Below are 26,780 nucleotides of genomic sequence, written 5' to 3' on the forward strand. Positions count from 1 at the left end.
GCAGTGAACGGTGGTGGCGCGAGTTATTTTTCATAGCTTACCATAACTTGCGATTTTCAGGGGTCTTTCGGCTGTACTTAGAACCATAACGTCCCTTAAACAAACTTTTTTTAATATCACGCAAACAATATACAAACATGGCGTGCAAAAACCAACTTCTCACAGATGGCTTTACACAGAATGTTGCAAAGTAAGAATTTATGCTCGTTCACAGTGAAGGTCGGCTGCTTCCAATTTTTTCCCGGGCCCCGGAGAGGCTCACGAAGTGGACTATAAGGTTGTATTGTGTTTTGACCTTGACAGACAGAGAATGTGATGAAAGACTTCTCTTGAAGGAGTGTTGCTAAAATGTAAGAGAAGATAAGGATGAAATTTCTGAAACGAAACCACTTTTATATTTTATATCACTATGCGAAAGATCGTTTGCACAGGCGGAGTCGTATTTTGGGACTGCACTACTCGTAGACAATGGAAATTGCAATTGTACTGTAAGTAACCCTTTAGATTATTTGATACCAAATATAATTACAATAGCGTAGCATTAAAGACCGCTCAAGTTGAACTTGTTCGTTGAAAGTGGCATAATGTTTTCTACCACGCACTATCACCGCCAAATTGATCCCCTGTCGTTTAGAGGGCTCTGAAAAAGGCAGACGACACAGGGTGGGTTAATAGAAATAATTCAACCCGTCTATAGGCGGTCAAGCGCTCTACTCGCTGTGCCACTTCACTGTAGCCTGTCAAGTGGCACAGCGAGTACAACGCTCGCTTTGACATCCGTGCACAGCTTGCTAACGCAAGTTCGAATCCCGGCAAGGCCAAACTCAGCCTTTCATCCTTCCGTGGTCGATAAATGAGCACCACACACCGTGGTTAATAATAAGCACCGCTTAGATACCTCACGGTTCTTAGCGCTATATGAACGGGAAAATATTATTATTTTATTATTAACATACTCCGTTGCACTATCTTCGATAGCAAATAGTTTCACCCCCTAATAAATAAAATGATGATTTTTAATGAAGATCGGCTGGTGAGACTAATTTATGTTTTTTAAAACAGATACGTGGCCCCATTTTGCCTATGTCACGATTTACAGACTCCAGCGGATGGGGTCTTCAACTGCCAGGTGCAGGTCCAAATATGCAACTTCATGACCCTCACCATTTTATGGGACAATCGCCAAGGACCAATATGCCCTTACGCAGTACTAGCGGCTACAAACAACATACCAACCAATAGGGTCTAATGGCTCGTTGTTGGAGCAACCTTCCGATTATCAGAACGACCATTTACTGCTTTTATCATAAACCAACAGCCTATCTACCGCAAAGTAACAATGCGTGGCTCTAAATAAACTTTTGCAGATCGACAGCAGAGACAATAGCAAATCGCTGAATATTCACTAAACATTTCATGTGAAATAAATGTACTTTACCAAATGTACAATCCTGCTGTTTAATTTTGAACCACAGTTTCATATTCCGAATTGTGGCGCACTGAGTTGTAAGCTGATCTAACACCCTCTGTACCGCAAAGGAACATCGCGTGCCTCAACATGAACTTTTGCGGATCGACATGCTGAATATTCTCTAAACATTTGATGTCAAATAAATGTACTTTACAAAATTTACAATCTTGCTGTTTTCTTTTAAATCACTGTTTCATATTCCGAATTGTGGCGTGCTGTGGTGTGACATAATATGTGTTGTCTTCCGGGTTCTGTGTAAAGTCACTTAGGACTGCAGAGAACTGGGCGCGTTTGATGACGCACCCTGTAAAGTCACGGATAGAGGCGGGGAATATGAATGCTTTGATAATATCAGGCTTAGCGGTGGGAGATATGATTTAGGGGGTAATTCATAGAATTCAGCGCACAAGTGGCGCACGTGGCTGGCGCACAGTGTGCGCGTGCGAATCCCTGCGCCAGCTGCGTGCGCTAAAATCCAATTCCGCGCACAGCGTATTCATGGATTCCAGCCACCAAAACCAGCCGTGGCGCACAGCGCAGCGACCCTGCAGCAGCGCCAGTTACGCCCCCAAGAACGCCTCTCGCGCAGGGAAAAGCCATCAATATACCCAATCCAGCGCAAAGGGCTGCGCTAACCCTGTGTCAGCACAGCAAGCGGGCTACGTGTATCACTGGGGTGCGCGGGAAGTACCTCATGCGATTCCATCAGGGTACGTGTATTTCGGGGTGCGCGTAAAGTTCCACACGCGATATCAGCAGGGTACGTGTATTTCAGGGTGCATGGGAAGTTACACACGTGATTTCCGCAGGGTACGTGTATTTCAGGGGTGCGCGTGAAGTTCCACACGCGATATCAGCAGGGTACGTGCATTTCAGGGTGCAGGGGAAGTTACACACGTGATTACAGCAGGGTACGTGTATTTCAGGGGTGCGCTGGAATTTCCACACGCGATTGGGCCCGTGCGAGCAGGGTACGTGTATCTCAGGGGTTCGCGGGAAGTTCCACACGCGATTCCATCAGGGTACGTGTATTACGGGGTGCGGGGGAAGTCTCACATGCAAAATCAGCAGGGTACGTGTATACCAGGGGTGCGCGGGAAGTTCCACACGCGATTCCATCATGGTACGTGTATTTCGGGGTGCGCGTGAAGTTCCACACGCGATATCAGCAGGGTACGTGTATACCAGGGGTGCGCGGGAAGTTCCACACGCGATTCCATCAGGGTACGTGTATTTCGGGGTGCGCGTGAAGTCTCACACGCGAAATCAGCAGGGTACGTGTATACCAGGGGTGCGCGGGAAGTTCCACACGCGATTCCATCAGGGTACGTGTATTTCGGGGTGCACGTGAAGTTCCACACGCGATATCAGCAGGGTACGTGTATTTCAGGGGTGCGCGGGAATTTCCACACGCGATTGGGCCCGTGCGAGCAGGGTACGCGTATCTCAGGGGTGCGCGGGAAGTTCCACACGCGATTCCATCAGGGTACGTGTATTACGGGGTGCAGGGAAAGTCTCACACGAGAAATCAGCAGGGTACGTGTATACCAGGGGTGCGCCGGAAGTTCCACACGCGATTCCATCAGGGTACGTGTATTTCGGGGTGCGCGTGAAGTTCCACATGCGATATCAGCAGGGTACGTGTCTACCAGGGGTGCTCGGGAAGTTCCACACGCGATTCCATCAGGGTACGTGTATTTCGGGGTGCGCATGATGTCTCACACGCGAAATCAGCAGGGTACGTGTATACCAGGGGTGCGCGGGAAGTTCCACATGCGATTCCATCAGGGTACGTGTATTTCGGGGTGCGCGGGAATTTCCAGATGCGATTGGGCCCGTGCGAGCAGGGTACGTGTATTTCAGGGGTGCGCGGGGAGCACCACACGTGAATTGCACGTGTGGGTCCTCCCAGGTGTTCCCTCTACACCCTCCACGGCCCCTGCAGGTGGCTCACACCACAGGGGCCTACCCTGCACATGTCCTGCAGGCACCCCATCCACCATGGCCATGCCCCCCAGCCAACCCACATGTCAACTTGCACTACTGCCCACCAACGCATGTCCCCCTGCACCCCCAGCCACCAGGGGCACCCTCCACAGGCCCCCACCAATGTCTCCCAGCACCCCCACCCCCCAGCAGTGCAGGGGCACCCACCACCAGGCCCCCACCCATGTCTCCCACCACCTCCACCCCCCCAGCACTGTGGGGCACCTGCCAGCAGGCCCCCACCCATGTCTCCCAGCACCCCCACCCCCCAGCACTGTGGGGCACCTGCCAGCAGGCCCCCACCCATGTCCCCAGCACCCCCACCCCCCAGCACTGTGGGGCACCTGCCAGCAGGCCCCCACCCTTGTCTCCCAGCACCCCACCCCCCAGCACTGTGGGGCACCTGCCAGCAGGCCCCCACCCATGTCCAACTCATGTTCCCCACCCCCCCACCTCCCAGCACTGTGGGGCACCTGCCACCAGGCCCCCACCCATGTCTCCCACCACCCCAACCCCCCCAGTCACCAGGGGCAGCCTCCACCAGGCCCCCACTCATGTCCCCCTGCACCCAGGTCCTCACAATCCCCAATCATGTGCGTTATGGTCAGCCTCCACAGCCAAAAGGCCCTACCAAGTAACCCATTCACCCACATGGAAATGGAAATTACATGTTACACCCCCAATGTTCATAAAGCAAATGAACCCATGTCCGTCACACACAATGGTTGAAACTGAATGGGAAAACACCCAACATGACATGCATGAAACCAATGAGATGATACCACACAGTGAAGTATGAAAACAAAATTGTATTAAAAAAAATTGAATGCAAATGAAATGAAACAAACTACAATGGCAATGAAAAAAAGATAAGCTGCATGTCCGTCCAAAAAAATCAAAACTACAAATCCAAATCCCAAAAAAAGTTGTTCAAAGTCACATTAAAAATAAAATCAATCCAATGAAGAACCATGTACAAAACATCCAAGGGTCCATGAGCCCAACTGAACAAAGGAAACCTACAAAAAACCCTAACTAAAATGCAACTATATACAAAAAGTGGAGCTGTGTCCGTCGACTCCAAATCATAAGAAGAAACAAATGAAACTTAAAACTAAAGAACTATATACAAAGGCGGCGGGCAAGTCCAGCGGCTCACTCCGTGGTGTTCCGGGCCAGGGCATCATCAAACTCCTCGTCTATGTCCCGGAGGCGGTCCTGTTCCATGGCCCCGAGGGTCCGCAGGGACGACGCCATCTGCTCCTCCAACACCCTGCGGATTGCCTCGAGGCACTCGGCCCGCCTCAGGGCCCTCCGCATGGAGTTCTCCGCCCTGACCATTGTGAGCCGCGCCTCTTCCGCCCGCCGCCGCTCCGCACCTATATGCTGGCCCAACCGCTGCCACATGGAAGACACTTCCCGTCCTGGGTCCTCCTGCCCTCCGGCCGATGCCTGCCCCTCCGATGTTGATGGCCCCGAGCCATGATGCCTCCCACGTTGACTCCGCTGCTGCCTCCGACGCCACTGCCTCTGCCAGCACGACGGCATCCAGGCTGATGGAATCCACCGACGCCGTCGTGCAGGTGCCCTGCCTGATGATGCCGGCACATCCTCCATCTGCTGGGGTACAGTTGCTGTGGTGTCCACCCCTGCTGGACCTCTGACTCCCGACTGTGGCAGGGATGGGATCCCCACCGAGCTGGCTGCATTGGTCAGGGCAGGTCCACAGGGGGCCCTGGTGGCATCTGGGCCGGAAGACGGCAAGGAGAACGACTGGCGTATAGTCTCCACAGAGGAGGAGAGGGCCGCCAGATTGGCCGACACATGCAGGAAACCCCCGAACATGGACGATCCCAATTGGGCCACGTCGGCACGGTGCTCTTCGTGATGACGTGCGTGCTCCTCCTGGGAAGCACGCACGGCATCACGAATCACAGCCGTGCGCATCGCGACCCCAATCAGGACCTCCTCCATACGGCCAGGGGTCCCCTCGTCCGCAGGTGGAGGGGAGTCAGATGACATGGACATCCCCTCTACCTGCGGACGGGCCTGGGACGGGGCATCCCTGCTGGTGCATGGTGGTGCACCCACAGGGTCAGGGACAGCGACATGCACAGGCCCCTCCACGGTAACCTGTGCTGCCTCCTGCCCCTGCCCCTGGACTGCACCACTTGCACCAGCAGGGATGCCCCCACCAGACCCCATGTGCGCCTCAGTGGCGGCCTCCTCCTCCTCTGTGGAAACCACCAACCTGGATGGCTCCTCACCGTCTTCCGCCGTAGCAGGCCCCTGTGGGGGCTCACCCACCCCTTCCGCTGCAGCCGTGGGGGCATCCCCGCCGCCTTGCTCCACAGCGCCGTCTCCGCCCTCTTCTTCACTAGCCGCTGCGTAGAGGGAGACATAGAACACAAGCATCAGGGTACTGTACAATGGTCCCCTAGACAGGAAGCAATAGCAGATGAGTGCCACTGTCAAAGTACACTTCCATCATGTCCCTCCACAACACATGTGTCAGTCCAGGCAAAACACACACAGTGACAGTCATGGCGCATGCCATGGACATTTCCATACATGTCCAATGGACTCTCGAAACATACAATGTAATGGAACTCACATGCATCATGGGTCATGCCTATCACATGCACACACTTCACCTCAGTCACATCCATCTGGCCCCGTACACCCCAATCACAGTGGATACAAGGATGACTAGGCTGCATCAGTGAATCTGTACATTGTCACAGACATGTGTCATGCATCCATGGCATCCACATGTCACAGACACGCAGGTCAGGCACACAGACATGGACACCATATATGTACCTGGCATCAGCACCCATCCCTCACCCCCACCCATGTCCAGGAACAGAGACTGCCATGCTCTCATGTGTACAATCTGCATAGGGCTCCCCATGTCGCATTTAAACACATGCAACAACCGTGCGGTTCACACATTACTGGTCGCACATGCATTACCATGATGTCCCTGCACACATACATGCGTACATGGCCTATGTCACACATACAGGCAAGTATCAGACAACCAGCACACTGCAACATGCCCTGTCTCACACAGCAATGCTTGGCCACTTACCGCTCAACTCCAGACGGGTCTCCCTCTCAAGGACCTGGGCGTGGAGCGCTGGGTGTACGTGTTCCAGGACCCCCATCTGGATGGAACTCATGCGGCCCCGGCCCCCCTCCACGAGGCGCCGGGCCTTCATGAGGGTCCTGGACCTCATGTCTTCCCAGTGCTTCCTGACCTTCTGGATGGTGCGGGTTGCCACCCCCTCTGCGTTGATGGCAACCACACAGTCGGCCCAGATCCTCTCCCGTCCTACCTTGTTGGCGCGGGACGATCCAAAGAGGGCATCATACTGCCCCAGGACTTGCTCCACCAGGACAACAACTTCGGTGGCAGTGAAGCTGGTGCCCCTCTGCCCCTCTGGCCGGGGGTTGCCACTGGTGCCAGATGTGGATGTGCCCGACATGGCAACCCCAGGGGCAGGAGTGGGTGGGCAACTGGGTCCTGGGGCTGGGCTGTGGAGCGATGTTATCTGAGTCGGGAGTCTTCTGTTCCAGCAGGGGTGGACACAGCAACTGGACCCCTGCAGATGGCTGATGTGCAGGCACCAAATGGCAGGGCACGGTGGCAGCAGGCAGGAAGGCAGGCAGGCAGCAGCAGATGGCACGTGGGAGGCTGCTCGGGGCACTGGGGGGCAGTAATTCGGCCTTCTGGGCAGGAGCGTGGTCTTCCGTGTGTTTTCGCGTGGCCAGCTTGATACGGAGTGATTTGGCACGTGAAAATCCTGCACGTCAGCGTGAAAATCGAGGAAAGGCCCTTAGCGCGTAAGCGCGTCGGCACGCGTACGCGATTTCATTGGACCAAAGGCCCTTACAGCGTAAGCGCGTCTGTGACGTTTTGCGCACGGGCGTTGCCCTTGCAGGGCTTGGAGATCCTGCGTGCCTTTACACTGTTCTGTACGTGCTTTTCGTGCGGTGCGTGTGTTTTCCATCCGTTGGGGTTCACACGCTATTACTTCACAGCGGGTGTTGGCTACGCGTTCTTCTACACGCAAGGCAGACAGTGAGTAGTACCGTACCCCGCTCCCCCAGGCCCGATCGCGTGAAAAACTTCACGCGAACCCCTGAAATACACGTAGCCCGCTCCCCCAGGCCCGATCGCGTGAAAAACTTCACGCGAACCCCTGAAATACACGTAGCCCGCTCCCCCAGGCCCGATCGCGTGAAAAAGTTCACGCGAACCCCTGAAATACACGTAGCCCGCTCCCCCAGGCCCGATCGCGTGAGAAACTTCACGCGAACCCCTGAAATACACGTAACCCGCTCCCCCAGGGCCGATCGCGTGAAAAAGTTCTAGCGAACCCCTGAAATACACGTAGCCCGCTCCCAGGCCCGATCGCGTGAGGAACTTCACGCGAACCCCTGATATACATGTAGCCCGCTCCCCCAGGCCTGATCGCGTGAAAAACTTCACGCGAACCCCTGAAATACACGTAGCCTGCTCCCTCAGGCCCGATCGCGTGAAAAACTTCACGCGAACCCCTGAAATACACGTAGCCCGCTCCCCCAGGCCCGTTCGCGTGAGAAACTTCACGCAAACCCCTGAAATACACGTAACCCGCTCCCCCAGGCCCGATCGCGTGAGAAACTTCACGCGAACCCCTGAAATACACGTAGCCCGCTCCCCCAGGCCCGATCGCGTGAGGAACTTCACGCGAACCCCTGATATACACGTAGCCCGCTCCCCCAGGCCCGATCGCGTGAAAAACTTCACGCGAACCCCTGAAATACACGTAGCCCGCTCCCCCAGGCCCGATCGCGTGAAAAACTTCACGCGAACCCCTGAAATACACGTAGCCCGCTCGCACAGGCCCAATTGCTGTATGTTGCCACTTTTGTAATGCGCAGGGACGCTACCGCCTGCCTTTGTGTGGCGGACGTGTTTCGGCTTGTGCGTGTCTTTGGCTGTGCGTGGCTTTGCCCTATTCGATTCCATGCATGCGTGTGGTTCGAGTGCGTGTGGGCGTTCCGTCTGCTTCCCTGCAGTACATCCCCAGTTACGCCCTTATTTTCGCGCGTTGTTCCCCATTCCGCGTGTTACGCCCCGTGTCCCGCCCACTTTCTGGTCTATGCGCCTAGGTTGTGCGCTTTCACTGTGCATGTCGCGCACGCCTTTCGGGATGTTGCAGTGACTTGTGCGCCATGCACGGGTTTGGCGCACATCCCGGGGTGTACACGCGCAGGGACTTCCATGAATCGCACGCCTGTTTTTTTCCGCTTGCGCCTGCTTGCGCCTACTTGCGCGTAGATTTTCGGCGCACGTTTGTTCCATGAATCGGCCCCCAAGTGTCGCAAAAGCAAGTCAGCTAGGTCAATAGCGCCAGTCATAGGATTATCACATAATGTCGGGTCCAAGCCCCCGCTCCTGCCGCAAATTTGGTGTCAATCCGTCCAGCGGTTTGGCCTGTTGCCGTGCGCAAAGTTTTTTCCCATTATGTCTATAGGAAAAAACAAAAGTTTTGGGACTCCCCTTATAACTTTGCCCCCCCTTGACCAAACCTCTCCAAACGTTGCACTAAGATTCAGAGTGGGCCATATACTTTTTTTGCAATGTTTGGTGAGGATTCGTCCAGAGGGAGCGAAGTTATAAGCCACCCAAAAAATGCTCTTCCTATGGAAACACCAATTTAACCATAACTACATGGACGCTATCGCGTCCATGTAATTACATGGCCTGCGGTAGCGGGCATGTAGATAAGGTTAAGTTGCTAATCCCATAGGAAGAGCACTTTCTGGGCGGCTTATAATTTCGCTCCCCCTGGACAAATCCTCACCAAACTTTGCATAAAAGGTCTATGGCCCACTCTAAATTCCTTTGCTAAATCTGGTGAGGTTTGGTCCAGGGGAAGCAAAGTTATAGGGGGTGACCCAAAATTTCCTTTTTTCCATTGGCATAATGGGAAATAAACTTTGCTCACGGCTACAGCCCAAACCGCTGGACTGATTTTCACCAAATTTGCAGCAGGAGCGGCGGCTTGGTCCTGAAAGCGTGCTTTTGTTAATTTGGTGTAAATCTGTACAGTAGTTTTATTTTAAAATGACCAAAACATAAGGCAAAAAAATTTGTGATATCTATGTCTGCAGACAGAACACTGATTGGCTAATAGACTTGCGTCATGTCCGTGGACACACAATGTGTTCGCTGATTGGTTGGTGTGAAACGTGAGGTGCGTCAGATTTTTTAAAACACCTGCCATCTTGGATTAGCGGACATCGGCCGGTGACCGCAGACATCAAGGTAAAAACATATTAAAAAACACAACATTGCACTTGTCAAATTTATCAAATAATCTTTGGGGAGGTGAGGGGTGATGAGGATGGATGGCATATGGCTGCAAGAAGAAAAATAATGGGTGGTTTTTGCCGCAAATGTCTGCAAGCATTTTAGATGTTCGCAAACAGTCCTGAGAAGTTCGGGGACACTTCAGATGTTTGGGGCCAGTTTTTGGATGGCTTATAACTTTGGCGCTACTTAATGAAAATGCATTTTGGAATTATATTCCTGACCTGATCCTGAAATAGTTTGCAAAGTTTGGTGGGATTCTGTCAAGAGGGGACAAAACTAGAGGGGGGTCTCAAAATGATATAAATGCTTATAAATGAGATGCCATTTGACGAATCTATACTTAATTTGGCAAACTGATAATACATATAAATATAAATGTTTTTTGTGAAGTTTGGTGGGATTTTGTCAAGAGGGGGCAAAATTAGAGGGGGGTCCCAAAATAATGTAAAAGCTTATAAATGAGGTGCCATTTGTCGAATCTACACTTAATTTGGCAAACTGATAATAGATCTAGATATAAATGTTTTTCTAAGTTTGGTAGGATTTTGTCCAGAGGGAGCAGAATTAGAGGGGGGTCCCAAAATATTGTAAAGGCATATAAATGTGGTGCCATTTGACAAATCTATACAAAGGTTTGCAGAAAGATTATAGATCTAGATATAAATGTTTTCGTAAAGTCTGAATGGATTCTGTCATTTCTGTAGGAGTAGGTTCCTGTACTAGAAAAAAACTGCGATGGAATGTTCTTTAGAACACTACATTGTGTGATGAAGTATGTTGTTTATTACACATCTCCCGATAATCCCTGATACTTTTTTGCCAACATTGCCTTCACAAACCCTTGTATGAAAAGTAAATGCACATGTGATGTCATCAGTGAAGTCATCAATGATATTTGTGATGTCATCTTTGATGTCCTGGTTGTTAGTCTTAGCAGTGCACGGCGGTGGCAAAAATTATGGTTGCTTAGCTTACCATAACTGGCGAATTTCAGGGGTTTTTCGATTTTACTTGTAACCATAACGTCCTTTTAACAATGTTTTTTCATTGAATTTCATAGGTTTTTATTACTGCAACTTAATCATAACGTCCCTTTAACAATGTTTTTTCAGTGAATATATAATATAAATAGAAATAACAGTTTATTCAAGTAGGTCATTGATATTGCACTAAGCATATAGCACCTTAACACATATTGTGAGTATATTTTTACCATTAATATTTTTTATACTAAATGGTAGGAAGCACATACTGTTTGGTATCTGTTCATATAAGCAGAACTATTATTTTTCGTAATAAACAGAAATGATAGTTGGTGTTGAGCAGACCAGCAACTCCAATTCGAAGCTATAAAGATCAAATACAGAGCCCAATGCACTTTATAAACATACACAGGCACTTTATAACAACAGATTTTGCACTTTAAAGTTCGAGAATAAAAACTCGACTATGAAAATCGATATGCAATAAAAGCATGTAGCACTTTCTGTAAATACGCATTGCCACACTCTACACAGATATTATGGTAAAGATCAGATGTATCCCTTGGAAATGCATCGGAAGTTAAAAGTGGCATTGTTTGTTTGCGGATGTTTGTTGTGTTTCTTTGAGCCAAGCTGTTAATGCCATTATGACAGAACACTGTTGAATTGCATATTTTAAGTCCTTTGGAAAAGGAGGCAATGTGGAAAACGTTTTGCATACAATTGGGAATACTGAAATGGCCGTATTGTTTTCGCCATGTATTACTTAGGTCCAAAATTCAATCAAAACAAAAGATGGACTTCTGTAAAAGCAAAGCTAAACTTCCTTTCTATGTCACTAGTTTAATGTGCATGTTGGAATAAATCCAATGAACCAACAAGATCAAAAACATGTGACCCAAGGAGTAGCAAAATGTGTCATTGGTTTGCTTCTGCCTCCCGTCAGATCTTGATGGGTGCAAATTGGAACAAATACATTTTAATGTTAATATAAGAATAAAAAAGATGATTTTACCCTAACGAACAATTGGACATTGATGTTTCTTTTGGAATTCACAAATGCCGAAGCCTCCAATCATAGATGCCCGTGAGTGTGACTCTCCTATACCTCTGTTTTGCATTGGTGGGTCCAAGAATATATATGTTTCTTTCAGAGAATAAACACAGACAGACACACACACACACACAAATACACAATTTACATAATACAAAAAATCAGCCATTTACATGTTTTAGTTCTTTAACAGAGTTAATCAACATCTAAATAAGTGCATGTTTAATTGTAATGCGACATCTAATGACTTCTATATATTTCTATGCTATAATTAACAATTGTCATGCCACCCTATTTTCAAAATTGGGAAGCTTCCCTGTTCACTAAACCAAAACATGTATTCAAGTTTAAGTAGTTCAGCCAATGCCCCATTTGGCCGTTCACACACCACACCACCCTGACCACATGGCCCAGCTTTCCCTTGCTCTTTCCCCTCTTCCTCCTCTGTTGTGATGTGTACAAAGTACACTGTAGACTCACCAACAAATCAAACAATGTAGAGACAAGATACAATTATTATAGTGTTGTGGTTGCCACACTATAGTTAAGGTGAGTATCATGTTCCATAGGAAACCAGACAATTGAATTGCTAATAACTTTTGACTTGCATGACAGATTTGGCTGATATTTTACAAACACAACGTTTGTCACTGTCCCACATCCACTCAACCCCCCTGTAATGGAAATCGTGGGTTAGATATGTAAACAAATTTAAAAGTTATTAAGAAAACAAAAACAAAATGCTGTTTTTAGCCTACTCCCATTCATTTTTCAATAGAGAAAAGGTCACATGTTCTTGCTCAGCACACAATAAGAAACACTGGATGGAATTGGACCAGGGGCAAAAGAAATTGAACAGGAAGCATTAACTTGATTTCTGGGAAGAGTCAGGCGATAGTTCGTCCTGTAGTTTGTTCAAATATTTGACAGAGAAGTGGATGCCCCCTTCTCTCAAAAGTAGTGCTGCATTTTTCCCAATGTACAGCAGAGAGGCAGAGAGGCATTTCAGAATTGAAAAAGCAGAAATGTTTTCCACAAAATTCTTTTGCTAATAACTCTTGACTTGATGGATAGATTTGGATAAAGTGTTCTAAAAAATGTGTCAAGACCCCCCCATACCCAAACTGGAAAATGTTGCGAACAAAACGTTATCAAATAAAAACGTTATTAAGAAAATAAAACACCACATTTTCAAAGTTTTGCACCCAGTCATTTACCCACATAGAAAAAGTGCAGTTTTGAACAGCCGTAGCACGTAAACCACAGGGCAGATTTGGATCAAATAAGAAACAACTTGGGTAAAAAGCATGGACTTAAATTTATCGACTAGTTTGTGGTAAATACATCCAGTAATTTTTAAAATATTCGACAGTTAGTAGTACTCCATGCATCCTTTATAATGGCCTTGGTACTTTTAACAGCAGAGAAGCTGAGCGAGGCTAATAACATTTAACTTGCTGGATGGATTTGGATGACATTTTCCAAACAAACTGTTTGCCACAAGCCCCACTAAACTGGATATTATGAGAACAATACTTTAAAAAATTACAAAGTTATTAAGAAAACATTAAAAAAAGATTTTTACAGCCTACTCAAATTCATTTTTCCACAGAGAAAAAGTGCAGTTTCTGAACAGCTGAAGCGTGGAAACTGCTTTGGCATATTTGGATCAAATAAGAAACAATTTCAGCACACCTTTTTAACTTCATTTCCTTGACTGTTTTGGGGTAAAATCATCCAATAGTTTAAAAAATATTCGACAGAGACATGTGGGTGTGCCCGTTCCTTAAAACCTTCATGAATACATAGGTCTTTGCGCTTTGCAGCGGAGAGGTTGGGAGGCTTTTTGGCAATGAAATGTTGTCTTTTTTTTGCTTGACATGAGTGATTCCCACAATATTATCGCTAGACGAAGAAAATGAAAGTACTCTACATGCTATTTGGAGGAGGAAAAAGAATGCCATCAAACTTTGGAATTAACTCCCCCACAACTTTACAGAGTCTAATAACATGCTCGACTTCATAAAGAGACTCAAAAAACTTTTTTCACTCCTGTGAGAACACTGATTGTTTTGAACTACAGCGCTTTGAGGGCCTGGTCATAGGTCCTATATAAATACCAACAGCAATAGCAGTTACATCAGGCTAGAGGTTGGAAGTGGGAATAAAGACACCATGTGAAGCTGGACATTTGGGGGTGAGTTGGGGAGATAGTTATGAGTAGAACATTTGTGGTTTACCAGGGGAAGATGCAGGAATCTCACAGGACTACAGCGGCAATGCTGCAAGAAGTGCTCAGAAAACAATGTGCATCACACAAAGTGAAGAGTGATGGAGGATAATGGAAGAGGGTTAGAGAGGGAAAAAGCAATTGAGTGGAGTGATAGAACCTGGAAAAAAGAAGGGGGACACACGTTGAGTGCCTGTGAGGATATGGAAGATTTTCTAATTCTAAGCAATTTTTCCCGTTATCGTGGGAATCAGCAAACTGCTAATCTGCCACAGGAACTTCTGTTATTGGAAATGATTACTGTGAAATTATCACGGGAATAAGGAGTTTGAAAAAAAAGGTTTAACATCTGCAGTGCCTTCATCTACTGAGCAGGGGGCAGTGGGTGTTTGGTAACACATTAATGGTTTAACATGGCCAGTGGCCATGGCTAGTGGGCCCAAAATTGCACAGAGGCCATGACCCAAGGCCATAGCTAGTGAGACCTCAAGAAACTAAGGTATAGCAAAACCCTTGAGATTCAGTAATAAAACGTTTGTTAACAGCACATTAAGGTGATCAGATTCAATGTAACAAAACCCCTGAAATTCAGCACTCGCATTGCAAACAAGTCCACCTTGGAGAGAAAATGCATCACACAAACCAAAAAGTGATAGGGGGTAATGGTCAGGAGAGGGCAATGGAGGCCATGACCAAAGGCCGTGGCTAGTGGGCCGCAATGAAACCTATTAGTGCAACATGGATAATGGCCATAGCCAAAGGACATTGCTAGAGGGCACCAAACATATTTATTGTTGCAGCATATACAGGATCCACAGCCATAGGCCGTGGACACTGGCTACGGCGAGTGGGCCACGTAGAAAACTATTGGTTCAAACATGTACAGTGGTCACAGCTGAAGGCCATGGACAATGGCACTAGCTGAAGACCATAGCTAGTGGGCCCAAAGAAACCTATTGGCACAACATGTGCAGTGGCCACGGCCAAAGGCCATGGCTACCAGGCCCTGAAGAAACTATTGTATAACAAAACCATTGAAATTCATTGAAAAATCTTCAATTGAGAGGAAGTTAAGTTGATGAGATTTAACACGAAAAATACATAGCAACAAAACCTTTGAAATTCAGTGAACACATCTTGGTTAAGAGAGTGTTAAGGTGATCAGATAAAGCACAAGAACCTGAAATTCAGCAATCGCATTTTGAGCAAGTCCATCCTTAACTATGCACCTCCTTTTGTACAGTGCATTACCACAATGATGACATCACTGGGTACATCACTGAAGACATCACTGGTGATATCACTAATTACAACATACATGAGATCAGCAATGAGATACATAATTACATCAAATGTGACATTACTGATTACATAAGTTAGAATATTTATGTTGACCTCTTTTTGATACATATTGTATCTTATTACACTTAACAATAATTACACCATGACATCAAACAAAACACTGACACAGAAGTATGATATGTTTACCTGTGGCACATTAATTTGTAATACTTTCCAAATTATAAACTTTTCAAATATGTAACATTGTACAAATAGTTTGAATTTCACCTATTAGTAAACATTTACAATGCTTCATTGCAGTGAAAAGTATCTAATTCTGGTGAATCTATTTCAGGTATTGCAGGTATTTCCAACATAATGTATATGCAGAAGTAAAAAAAGTAGTAAGTGTAATGAAAATAGTCAATCTTCACATTTAAATATACAATTCTCCACACGGCAATAACATTGCATCAAAACACATTCTTTACTAAATAACAAGTTTTATAAAAAATAATCACATTAAAAAGAAAATATGTGCCATGTGCATTGTGATAATACAGAATCTAAGAATTCAAGTTTGGTTAATTTGAAAAAAACATCAGTTACTCTTGGTACATTATTGTATACAGCACATTACATTTGAAGAAATAATGGCAGAATACATTGAACTACTATGAAATATGTACACATATGTAGGCTTAAAAAACAGAGTTGTCAAATTTCAAAATGTAATTACCAATGACATCAGTTTAGTTTATTATTTGATAATGCGCACCAAAACCCAGAGGTAGCCGGGCGCAGCAGTAAAAGAATACTTAAGCTTGGTTACATACAGTAAATGCAAACATGTTATGACAGTATTTACAGTGCAAATGTACATCACATTACACAGGGGGGAGGGGAAAGTCTATGTTACAAATTTCAGTAGAGAACATGTTTCAGATTGTTTACATGGATAAATCAAGGTAGAGGCCGGGGGTCAGTTTAGTGGGTGTCATTAGTCTGGAGCCAACTTTTCACTTTATATCTAAATCTAGAGTATGGCTGATCATCTCTTAGAGCAGATGGAAGTGCGTTCCAGGCCTGGGCAGCTCTAACGGGGAAGCTCGTGTCGCCTGATTTTGAGAGTCTAAATCTAGGGATTTCTAGCAGAAGGTGGCTGGAGGCTCTGGTGTGGTGGCTGGAAGTTTTTCTAGTCAGTCTGGCCGCTATATATGGTGGCGATGTATTGTTGAGTCCTTTGTAGGTGATAGCGTCTTGAGGAGGATTCTATCACGGATTTTTAACCAGTGGTGATCCTTCCTAATGTTAGTGATATGCTCTCTGCGGGGTATGTCTAAGGCTGCTCTAACAGTATTGTTCTGCAGTATTTGCATTTTATTTATGATAGTTTTATTGGCACCTACGTATAGGGCGTTACAGTAATCTAATTTAGACATTATTATGGCGTTGGCTAGTGTGATATAGTTAGTTTTGGAGAGGCCCTGATTAATTTGCAGGTGTAGGCTGTAGATGAAGACAGGGAGTTGACTTGTTTTTTGAGAGATAGTGTAGAATAAAGGTAGAAGCCAAGTGTTTTAACCTCGGTTACCACCTTGATTATGTTACCATCTATAATAAAGGCCGAATAGCTAGGGCTACGTTTTTTGAGGCTAGAGTCGGAACCTAGGATCAGTATCTCTGTTTTGTCATCATTCAGGCAGAGGCCGTGGGAGGCCATCCATGCCTGAATGATGAGGTAGATCTTGTTTACTAGGGCTGAGTCTGCGACAAAGTTGCCAGAAAGTGGTATGAGGATCTGCGTGTCGTCCGCGTAATTAGTATAGGTTACCCCCAGTCTATCAAGTTTGTCAAAGAGTGGCTTAGTAAAGATATTGTACATTGTAGGAGAGAAACATGAACCTTGTGGGACACCACAGGTGATTTGTATTTGGTCTGCTGAGGCTAAGGGGGAGAAGACTCTCATCGTACGGTTGGCTAGGAAGGACTGTACCCAAGCTATAGCTTCACTTGAGAAAAGGGCGGCAGACGCTAGATGCTTACATAATACTGTATGGTCAACCAGGTTGAAGACCGCCGATAAGTCAAGGAGGAGGAGCATAGCTGTTTTTCCTTTGACCTTCAACTCGTCGATCAGTGTCTTGAGGTCAATTAAGGCTGTTTCAGTACCGTGTAGTGGTCTGAATCCAGATTGGCGTGATCTTAGTAGTTGGTTCGTCTCCAGGTATTTTTGGATCTGGAGGTAGGCTTCCCTGTCAGTGATTTTAAGAAGGAACAGGACCGTGGTGATGGGCCTATAGTTAGTCGGGATGGCTGGGTCAAGGGTCTGCTTTTTGAGGAGAGGCAATACACATGATTCTTTAAGGTTGGCGGGCACGGTGCTGGATCTAAAGGAGGCATTGATGAAGGGTGCTAAGTCTCTCGCAGTGTCCTTAATTACTTGAGCAGGGCAACTATCACCCTGGCAATTTGATGGTTTCAGGGATAAGATTACCTTTTCAGTTTCCAGTAAGGAGATGTTGGTAAACCTGAATGGTATACAGCTACCTAGTCCATCTGTACTTGGTGTTTCTGTCAGAGGGGTGGTATACGTTCCTGCAGAGCTCAGGGAGGCTTTCTTATTTGCAATTGTAGATTGTAGCATTGTTATCTTATTTGCTAATGCATTTTGGATGCTCGTCCACCACTGTTTGCCCTTGGGGACATTGTCCGTGGGAGAGATAGGGTTTTTGATTTCCCTGAGGATGGAGAAGAGTTCTTTAGAGTTGGAATTGGCTTTGCTGATTCTTTCGTTGAAAGCATTTTTTTTGGTCTGGATTATTTCTTTTTTGTATTTGTTCGCAAAGTTGGCAAGTATGGTTTTGTTCTCATCTGAGGGCGAGTGTCTCCAGATAGCTTGTAGTTTAAGTTTTTGGATTCGGAGTTCTTTGAGGTGGGGGGTGAACCAGGAATTGAGGTGTGGTTCTTGTTTACTTTTGCGTGGTTTGATAGGGGCAATGGTATCCAGAGCGTTGGCCATAGAGATGTTAAATGTATCAACTAATGAGTTAGGATCAGGGTTATTGGCGCTAGCAGTAAGGGCTGGTAGGAGGAGAGGGAGTCGTTTTCCACAGTGATATCTTTTCTGCTTCTAGTGGGCTGAGGTGGTACAATTTCACGATTATCTGTTTGAAAGGGTTCTATGATAGATGAGAAGCAGATGAGATGGTGGTCTGTCCAGGTTTGAGGTATGATATTAGCAATGGTGGTGGTGCAATTCAAATTGGCTATCCAATCTAGTCTACGTCCTTTAATGTGTGTGGGAGCTAGGACTTTTTGTGTAAGGCCATGTTCGAATAGAATGGATTGGATAGATTGGGCCTGTTTTTCCTCAGTACCATTGTACCCTAGGTTAACGTCACCTAATAGTAGGAGCTGGGTAGAGTTTTTGATGTTGTTGGAGAGGAGGTTGGAGAGGTCATCCTCAAAGTTACCTAGAGGGCCAGGTGGTCTGTACACCAATAGGATAGTTAGTGTGCTATTGTTGGAGATGGGAAGTTTATCTAAGAGTAGTTCAAAGGATGTGATAGCTGGAGGTGGGGAGAGTCTTATAGCTAATTTAGTTTTGGCAATAATAGCCAGGCCGCCGCCTCTTGAGTTGGGCCGGTCGACTCTAAGTATATTGTAGTTGTCTGGTATGGCAACCATAAGTGCAGGGCATGCTGCATCGTGGAGCCATGTCTCAGAGACAGCTAAAAAGTCTATGTTGTCCATATTGAGTTTGTCAGCGATCTCCGTGCTATGTGCAATGAGGGACCTCGCATTGATGAGTGCTCCTGATAGGGTAGGGTTGATGTTTTTTTCTTGAGTGAGTTTAAGTTTGGGGTGCTTGGACCTCTTCTGGTTATGAGGAGGGTGAGTCTGTGTTTTGGGGGTATTTCCACCTATGTGGCAAATAGGTTAGGGTTGGTGTTATTTAGAATAGGTTTGAGGATCGAGGGTTTCATTCTATTTTTTTTTTGAGATCGTAGAGACGTGGTAGCTTGGCTCTAAGTCGCATATTTCTCTCCTGCATATCGCAGGGTGTAGAGTTAATGTAGGCCATTGTTGTGGTAATTATGAGGTAGCCCAGAGTAGGGAATAGGGTGTAGGTGTAAAATAAGTCTTAGCAGTGCGCATGGTGGGATGTTCTGTGGTCGCTCCTAATTATAGGACTAGGAACTGGGCAAGGGTATTATTGCAGCTAAACTGCATACGTGCCAGAGGGCACCTAGAATTGATGGTCCAAAACACACTAAAATGCATACGTGCTAGAGGGCACCTAGAATTGACAGTCCCAAAACACACTAAAATGCATACGTGCCAGAGGACACCTAGAATTGACGGTCCCAAAACACACTAAAATGCATACGTGCCAGAGGGCACCTGGAATTGACAGTCCCAAAACACACTAAAATGCATACATGCCAGAGGGCACCTAGAATTGACGGTCCCAAGACACACTAAAATGCATACGTGCCAGAGGGCACCTAGAATTGACAGTCCCAAAACACACTAAAATGCATACGTGCCAGTGGGCACCTAGAATTGACAGTCCCAAAACACACTAAAATGCATACGTGCCAGAGGGCACCTAAAATTGATGGTCCCAAGACACATTAAAATGCATACGTGCCAGAGGGCACCTATAATTGACGTTCCCAAAAACACACTAAAATGCATACGTGCCAGAGGGCACCTAGAATTGACGGTCCCAAAACACACTAAAATGCATACGTGCCAGAGGGCATCTAGAATTAACTGTCCCAGTACTACATATATGCCACCAGGAGGGGATAATTTAGCTAAGCATGGCATTAATATGAGGTATTGTTAAGCTCATTGGATTATATCGGGAGTGAGTCATGTCAAACAGGTAGAGAGTACTAACAGCGCAGTCCCGCTGGCGAACCTTGGAATTGCTGGGTGCAAAGATCATGTAGTATACAGCCAAGTGCAGTGTATGAGTTAGTCTTGGAATAGGGGTTCCAGCGCGATGGCTCAGAAAAGGATAAGTTAATAGGGCATGGTGGATGGGCCACGCCGCGCCTCCAGGCCACGGGCCTTTGCACTAACGGGCCGGCTTCCGCCTGCCGGTTAAGCTACTTCCTGTAAATGCAGGATGGTTGCTAGGCAACGTGGGAGGTAGCCATTTTGGAAGCAGGCAGCCGATTTCGAGCAGAGAAGCTCATGTAAGCCTGCACGATGCACGATAACGGGTTTGTGAAGGTTAGCTACTTATCGGCCTTGTCGGATGGTGCATTGCTGGCAGAGGTCTCATCTAGTAAAATAAAATGCACAGAACGGCATTTTATGTTGCATCAGTGATGTCATGTATGAGGTAATTAGTGATGTCATCAGTGTAGTCACACCCTGCACAACCGGGTGTGCATAGCTATGATAGACTTGCTCGAAATGTGATTGCTGACTTTCAGGGGTTTAGTTGTGTTCAATCTAATCACATTAACACTCTCTTAACCAAGGTTTTTTTTCACTGAAAATAAACATCTTTGTGTCCCCAGCCTCTCACTGCATTTTTGTGCCCACCATTCATACCTCCCAAATAGGCAAAATAGTTTTTTAAAAAATCACCAAAAATGAACTAATTGTTTCTAATAAATCCAGTTTGTTGTTACCTGTGTTTTAGTATTAAAAACATGTGAGGATCACACAGAAGTCCAAATGTTTCTTCCTGATTCTTCTGATCACAAGAATGTAGCCAATGATCACTTCAAGTGCATTCATGAGAGAAAGACAGGGCATTGAAGTGTTAAAATGCCTGTCCTAGTGCTGCTGTTATAATTGTGTTCATCCTTTTGATGTGGAAATAATTTGTTTGTCATTAGATAGCATGCTTGCAGTGGTCATGAGAGGGAGCTGATTCACCTAGGGAGAATAGTGTACTGCAAAATAACAGATACACAGAGTTGCATAGATGGCTGATAAGCAGGCTGGTGACCTGAATTGTACAATGCTCTCAGTCGTTCAGTCAATATAAAAGTGTCATACAGATGTGGGGGCCTCAAACCTTTTGTTCTGTAGACATATTATTATGATATCTTGGATATCAACCAGATGGATGATGGAAAGAGGTTGGATTCAGCAGAAAGATCCTCCGGGACTATGTTGAAGAACTTGGTCTTCAAGGCTGTACTGAGGGTAGGTGGCCCTTAATCGAATGGACTCAGTGGGGGAGGCAGCTACAATTATGAGAAATAATTTCCAACAATACATTTCTTCTTAAATTCTAGTTATTGCAGCAAGGAGAAAAGAGAACATTTTCGGAAGAGGAGGCCAGATTCCTAAATTGAGCGTAAGGCTGGGTCTTCAAGGAGAATAAAACAGGCCCAGGGTGTGTGTGGATCATTCAGCATTCAGATGCGAACCTAACATGCTTTATAACCGGAGGCAACTGAAAGAAAGAGAGTGATGTTATTGTTTTCCTGAAACCAAGACAATGGTAAGCAGCATCATTCTGGATGTGTTGCATTTGTAAATGGAAAGAAAGAAAGCCAAATAATGTACATAATCAGGCCTAAATGACAGCAGGGCATTGACTGTAGACAATGTGAGGTGAAGGAGAAGTAGTGAAATACATTATTTATGGTGCACACAAGGGAACAACTGAGTTAATTTAGTAGGCCCAACAGAAGGTAGCAAAATAGAGGGGGGGGCAGAGGCTTAGACTGTATTTGTTGATAATGACTTCTATTGTATCACGGTTGAATTGTAGCCAGCTGTCCAGCACCTGGTCATTAATTGCAAACAGGCATTGGTGAAGGATATTAACTTTGCAGTGCAGATGTTTTTCAAGTATAGTATGGCCTTTGGTGGCTTGATCATCAAAAAAAGGGTTTGATTAAATGAATGAATGTAGAAGCCCAGAGGGTTGACATACAAATATTGAGGTCAATTGTTGAAAGGGATGGGCCCATAAAATGTTCAGTTGAGGAGACAGGGAGATAGTGAGCCTTTGAGATCTGGCTGATAGGAAAGAGGCAATTCACGGGATTCTATATAGATGGGATAGGGTACCTGGTGCTCAACAGAGTAAAAAAGGCTGCTGATAAATAAAGTATAAACTGACTCGGTCCTCATCTGTAACATGGTGCATGTCCTCCAAGATGATTCTGGGGAGTAATGTAGTGAAGGCTAAGAGCAGATAGAAAGTACATTAATACATGTTGCCTTTGCTACATCTACACCCATATACCGATACATAATTGCACATACACCTACATCTTTACTTAAACCTGCATATGTTTCAGAACCAACATCACTATACATGGTAGTACATTCATCACCATCTTATATATTGATCCACGTCCATTGGCAAAGAGTCAGCTGGCAGTCTCAATCACGTGAAATAGACTTAGAAAGGTGTCATCAGGGTGGGCAAAAAATGTTAAAATATTTGTTTCTGGGCTTTTCTCAGATACGCCTCAGTCCAGGGATATCACATTCTCTGGGCAGATTAAGCATGTTGTTTTGCCAATATGTCAAATTTCCCATACATGGCCCACCAGTCACTTTGCTTTCTCCAGGCACCAAACCATTCCCTGGGCAGCAGTGGAGATGGCTGGAAGTAATTAATGGAAGGAGGAAACTGTATCGCAATGACCACTTATGAACCAAAACTATCAAAAAAGAGGTATGTTGAACTCCAATAAGATGGCTAAAGACATATTGTACATGTAAAATGTTCTCCCTCTGGGGAACACTGAACCACCGTATGTAACAAATGAGGAGTTAGCCAAGAAGGTGGCCCACTGGTTTACTGCATCAGACGGGATGCATGCCTATCATCCACAGGGATACCCTGTGGGTATAAAGTAGAGGGAGGAAACTGTTCCAGGTTGTGTTTAGGTTTACATGACATTATAGAAGCCCCATTTGGTACAGTGGCTTCTGATTATGAAATTGAGATATTTGCCAATCCCAGCATTGGAAATCCATATTAGGTTTTCAATGTCCACCCTAATGCATGTTCATCATAATTCCCTTTGTAGTACGTTCATCAATCCAAGTGACCCAAGACCCAGCTTCTTGCTCTTTAATGCATGACCACTTAGATTCTAATATGTGTTTTTACATAATTACCAAGTAGTATATTTGTGTACAAATCTAATTATTTTGCTAAAATTGCTAACTGGGCAGAATTAGTGGGTGCTCTCTTGTGTAGATGTATACATATATTAAAATATCATAATGTACAATAAAGGTAGCACACACAATAGGAAACAAGGGATTTCATATGTTCATTTATATTCTGCTTACCCGCAGTACCTTTGCACAGCCACAAATGAGTGGAGCATTCATGTGGATGTTGACAGAAAGTGCATCTCACATGTCTGCATTCTAAAATGTTGTTTTGACACTTTCTCTTTTCAAGCACAAGTGAATGATATAACACCCATTATTAAACCAATCAGATTGCATGGAAAGGGTTAGAAGTGTGCTCACTGCCAGCCACACATGAGATGTGCATTTAAATTGCATTTTTGTATGCAAAAAACACCAGGTAGAGATGGACAATGTAAAGCTTCACATATTATGTTCTGTTTGCAAATTCCTTTTCAAAGTAAATGCTCTCCTTGCTCTGCCGCAATGTCAATGTAGCCATGTTATCTGTTATTCACTTGCATTATTAAAGAAATATAGTCATATAATGGACAGCAATTAAAAACAAAAAGAACAGCTAATTGTTAAACACAAGAAGTGTATTTTGAAAATATTTAATTGCACACTGCAAAACAAACACAGCAATTCACAAGCATGTACAGCATGGAATTCCATTATTTTGGTAGTTTAGTACATATCTGAAGATTTTAATGTAAACAAAGGATTGAACTCCAAGCTAATGTAAACGAAAAACAAACCAGCACACGAGCTAATTGTGTGATAGCCAAACATGATGTTGTTATGGATAACACAGTCATCCGGTAAACTTTGGGAAAGGTCATTTTTGTACAAAATACGCCGTAAATGCTAAACAAGAGAGAGAACATTATAAACATGTTTCAATGTATCAGTATAAAAGACACTTGCAACTGCAAACACTTCTTGGTGTAGTGATACATCTGTGTAGGAAAGATATTAATGGCATCTGATGTTTATCATACACACAGGGGTAATAATCATTGGTGCATATACACTCTAGAGGTAGACTAACAACAATATTGCTGTTATTAGTAAGCCTGTCAGGTGGACATGGGTAGTAGTTTGTCTTTCACTTAAGTCCAAAGACCAAACTTACATTAGCACCTTGCTTCACAAACAGCAATATTCACTACAGTTGAACTTTCCACAGCATAGATAGGCATTTAGACCACCTATGGGATTGAGGTTAGGCCATGTCATGCAGGGTATGATATAAATCAATATAGTGCAATGGAAGAGGAGTCGCTAGATACTTCAACTCCCATGATGCCACATCATTGACCTTGCTGACTAGGAAGGATGGGAGTTCTAGTTCAAAAGATCTTGAGAGCCAAATGTTGCAGATCCCTGCACTGAATGCTGACCCGCATGCAGTTTGACTAGTCAGACCTTGTTTCCATGCTTCCATTCTATGTGGTTGTGCATTGCAGCAATTCCCAAGGATGATCACTCGGCTTCACGGAAGTGTTACATATCTCCTTTTCTTTTTCACAGCCATCTCTTATTGGCTTTCCCACAGTAACCCCAAGCAATACTTAGTCTGGCTGTTGGTGTCTGACATCTGGCATTCAACTTGCAGACCATGGGCATCTCCCCTGTTCGTACACAAATGTAATATCTTACAAATCTCTGCAAAGCTTTATCTTCTCAATTCCCTTTTTCTCATCTAGAGCCAACAGTAGCATCAAATACAAGAAACTGAATTTGGCAAATAAATTGATTGCCATGGGGATCTCGGATACAAAGAAAGGTCACTGAAACATGAAGGAATCTGTGCTTCACGGATTAATAGGACAGTGGTTAACTTTCCAGGATTTGTTTTGTTTTCTCTTATGGGTTAAAGGTGGGGTAACAGAAAGACATTGGATAAGTAATGCAAGTCCGTGTATGGTAAGGCATGGGGAAGGAGGAAGTATTTTTGTTGCTTCTTTTATCTTTTATGGTGAAACAAAGGGGAAAAAGAACATGGAAAAAACTGCACTTTTTAAGGTGTTATTGAAAGTAAGGGTAAAAGGGAATTTTGTCAAAGGTGGCTCAATGAACGCATAAACAGATACAAGTGGGCAAATAGAGTCCAGACAAGACCCTCCTCTAATGGACTGTCTAGGAGCAGTCCTCTAAAATAGACCCACACTTCTAGTAAACACAAACTGTGGGCTTGGTATAACTGCTTGTTCCTACAATTTAACAAAACTTAAGAAAGGAAAGTGAGTGTGTGTTCACCCCCTTAATAGGTGCGAATAATTCCCAAACCACACCAAACTTTGCTGGGTTATTCACTGATACTGATTGTCCTACAGAACAGAACCTCATCCCCCTGAACATGCGGGACAGGTTTGAGCATCATCAGTGACTGCCATTGAGTCCCATGCAGTATTGCAGGAACACACAATATTGGGCATATTTGGTAGTAAGCACTAGCAGGGATCAGAAGATGTTTTCCCAATGCTTACCCATTCACATGGAAACACCGTTCTTAAAGGGCCACCACAGTAGACATTCCTGCTTTTGTGCTATTCAGCGCGATTTGTCAACATGTACACTTTCAAAATAAAATACGTGGGGCAAACATCAACAGAGGTGAGAATGTTTTTTTGCTTTGTAATGAAGCGAATATTTCATTCTAGTAGACCTTTTAACAAAATAACAAAAATTGAAATATAGGCTCACATGGTACAATAAGGCAGCTACGTAATTAAATATGCTTTAAAAAGCATTATTCATGAACAACGCCCTAACCCCAACTTAGAATGCTACTCTTGATCCTACAATATTTCTACCACTATAACAGGGCTTTTACTAGGATACACTAGTTGTGAGTCATAAAGAAGCTTTCTGGCACCAGGGCCCCTGTCTAATACCACCCTATCTCTAACACCAGCTTCATCGCCATACTCTTAGACCGCACAGCATAATCCCAGCTCCCGATATCCAACTAGGCACATTGGACTCGGATATAACTCTCACTTACCACATCAACACTGTGTCCAGAACATGTCACTTCCAGCTCTGCTTCCTCAGACAGATCTGCCCTTATTTCTCCTGCCCTCACAGAGTCTCAGCATTCCTTGAAATCATCCTCTCCTGCCTAAACTATGCAAACTCCCTCTTCCTAGATGTCCTTGTATTTCAGCTCAGAACATTCCAGCAAATCCAAAACTTTCAGCCAGAATCCCGTGCACTCTCACTCAGAGAACACATTGTTCCTGCCCTTAGAATGTGGC

Source organism: Ambystoma mexicanum, chromosome 7q (assembly GCF_040938575.1).
Source record: "Ambystoma mexicanum isolate Mex_15411 chromosome 7q, UKY_AmexF1_1, whole genome shotgun sequence".
Classification (NCBI taxonomy): domain Eukaryota; kingdom Metazoa; phylum Chordata; class Amphibia; order Caudata; family Ambystomatidae; genus Ambystoma; species Ambystoma mexicanum.